At 38.4% G+C, this 2,763-nt stretch overlaps 1 protein-coding gene across 1 annotated transcript in view; it reads left to right on the top strand.

The window, feature by feature from the left end:
• Positions 1-1,204: 1,204 nt before the first annotated feature.
• Positions 1,205-2,763, top strand: part of LOC140322256 (olfactory receptor 11L1-like) — a 7,409-nt gene continuing 5,850 nt past the window's right edge. The window contains exon 1 of the mRNA XM_072398841.1: positions 1,205-1,366. The gene's annotated coding sequence lies outside the window, so the exon portion shown is untranslated. The remainder of the gene's footprint in view (positions 1,367-2,763) is intronic.

Below are 2,763 nucleotides of genomic sequence, written 5' to 3'. Positions count from 1 at the left end.
CAAACTCCCGTATCCAATCAAATACAAAATAATTCAAAACAAACCCCAATAAATACAGAATCAAAGTTTTAAAAATTGCCACTTATTCCCTGGATGGCTAGTGTGTAACACTGTGTCTTATCTTACCTTTGCTGATCTTCGCCTAATTTCCTTTAATTTCCTTCCATGATTGTGTGTTTCAAACATTTTTTATATTCATAATATCTACTAGAACCCTTGTTCGGACATATTTCTGTAAGTTACAGGTCTACCATTTAAAAAAAAAAAATTTCATGAAAACCTGTGACGCTTTTGGAACAGAAATCTAGAAATCAGTGTAACGCTCAGGTGGTTAAAGGAGACCATGTTTTCATGAAAAACAGTGGATCACTTTTGGTACAGAAATCTAGACCTCAGTGTAACGCTCAGGTGGTTAATGCATTAATTACAAAAAAATTACAAATCCCTGTTAGTAATTACAATGAAGGTAAAGCATTTATAACAAGACCATTCTGAGTGGCACTGGCCCACTGGCTTTTAATTCAGAGAACGGGGGCGTCTTTACACGTGCCAGAAGCGAGGGTCAGCTCTTTCTTTTACAGTCAGATCCCTGGTTTTTTTTACAGTCAGACCTACTATCTGCTGTCCTTCTGTGTGAAGTCACCTAAACCTCACACAGGTGAATAATGCTGCTGATGGAATACAGTCTCCTTATCTATCAGACCACCTCCTAGACATCGACCTAGTGATGTTCTCACATACAATCTGGACTGCAAGAATGTATTATCACTTTCACTCCCAGTGAGGCTTTATAACCACACTGTACATAAGTCTCATACAACATTCACACAAAGTATTAGTTTATAGCAAAAAGTGCAGTTCAGGTAAAAACTTATCTCAGGTGAGCGAACTGGTGGAAGAAAGCAACGCTTAACCCGAGGCCTTTAAAGCCCATGATTGAAATCCTCATACATTCCAATGTGCTAATCTACACCAGGACATTTCCTTCAGGCACATTTTTGAGCTTTATCTTAAACGTTGCTTTTAATGGGAGTGTTTTTCTTCGTTTATGTTCGTTCATGCTAGAAATTGTCAATAAAAAAGCTTTTATTGATTTTAATGAAGGCTTTTAGAAACGTTTTAACAATGGCTTGTGGGCAGGTCCAATTACAGGAAGTTCATTCCCAGAATCCTTGTGTCTTTTCCTGTCACCATGCCTAAAAAATATGCGCAAACTGAAAAGCTCATCCACTGTGTCTTTGTTTATATGATCTTAAAGACAGGGACTATGTGGATGTCTACAAAAAGAAGGAGGCATGGCTGGAGATACGCAGGATCTTGACCGATAACATTGATAGCAAGACTTCAGAGGAGCAGGAAGATTTTGGTATGTGTTACTTGAATCATTGTTTTATTTCTTGTGCTGTGTTTCTATTCCATGTGTCATGCTGATCAATTGCATGTGCTGTTAAAAATTAACACCTATTCCTGGCACGTGTGACCATTGTCTGCCATTGTGTTTGCTTTTGGTGCTATTCACACCTGTATATGATGTCATTATCACTTGTGTGTAGTCATCGAGGCTGATTCATCAAGCAAAATCGGAAGCTCGCTCGCGCATTCGTATTCGCGATCCTCGAGTCCGGACCGCGGTAAACCGCGCTCGCTGGTTGCGCGTACTTTCGCGCTTCCAGCGAGCGCAGATTTTATTGATGAATCAGGGGCTATGAGTTTCAAATCCTTCTTATAATGCGATGAATGTCACTTGAAACAACAATCTCTGCTATGTTTATGCTCATTTCCATCACAAAGTATCATTACATGCAATCATTTCTTACTGTATGGTTTTGATAATAAGATCAGGCTTTCCACGTATGGTTAACTTATATCTACTGTCCTTGCATTTACCTATACTATTCCCTAATTATGGATCTCCAGATGTTTGTATTTTTGCATTTCTGGATATATAGTTTATCATTAGGTATATTATTGATGTGGTATATGTGATCACATATCTCCACATATCAGCCCTCTGTGTCGGAGTGGTAGGCGGAATCACATCACAGGGCATCCCCATCTAGAAAGGAGAGGCAGCGCACTTTGCACCTCCTCTAACAGGAAGTATCATCCTTTAAAGGCGCGCTTCCTGAATACCCAGCCCTGGCTGTCCTACATACATATGCTGATACATACAGACATATCCAAGGTAGGACAGATGGCACCACCTTGGACATATTACATTCTCCAATACCCCCTTTACATCTATACTGACTTATCCCTACTTTTTTATTTGAACATTTATATTTCTCAGCCTTTGGCGTTCATTTAATAACATTGAGACCTTCTGTATACCTCGGATCACTACAATTCCTGGGCTCAGGTAAGTGTCTGTAGGATCCATCATATACTCAAGTTTTATAGATACACTAGCTTTGCTATTTACTAGGTACATTGTACTATATATCTTTGGTTTGGCTTCTACATATTCCATTCGTATTCAATTCAGGAATTGGAAGGCTACAGTCCTGTCCTTAAGCTCTACCACAACAAGTATCATTGATGAAACTACTCTAGTCCATAAGGACCATACACCATCGGGATTCCCGGTAATGTCGGTGCATACGTCGGTGCGGCGGGAAATTCAAATAATTTTGTATTGGATTCAATACAAAATAACTATATTGAGTCCAATACAAAAAAAATATATATATATATATATATATATATATATATATATGGTTATATATGCTGCTTTACAGTTTTATATTCCATATTTATTCTTTT

This window comes from Pyxicephalus adspersus, chromosome 2, assembly GCF_032062135.1.
Source record: "Pyxicephalus adspersus chromosome 2, UCB_Pads_2.0, whole genome shotgun sequence".
NCBI lineage: Eukaryota > Metazoa > Chordata > Amphibia > Anura > Pyxicephalidae > Pyxicephalus > Pyxicephalus adspersus.
The sequence above is the reverse complement of the archived record's forward strand: the minus strand, read 5'-3'. Positions and strand labels throughout refer to the sequence as shown.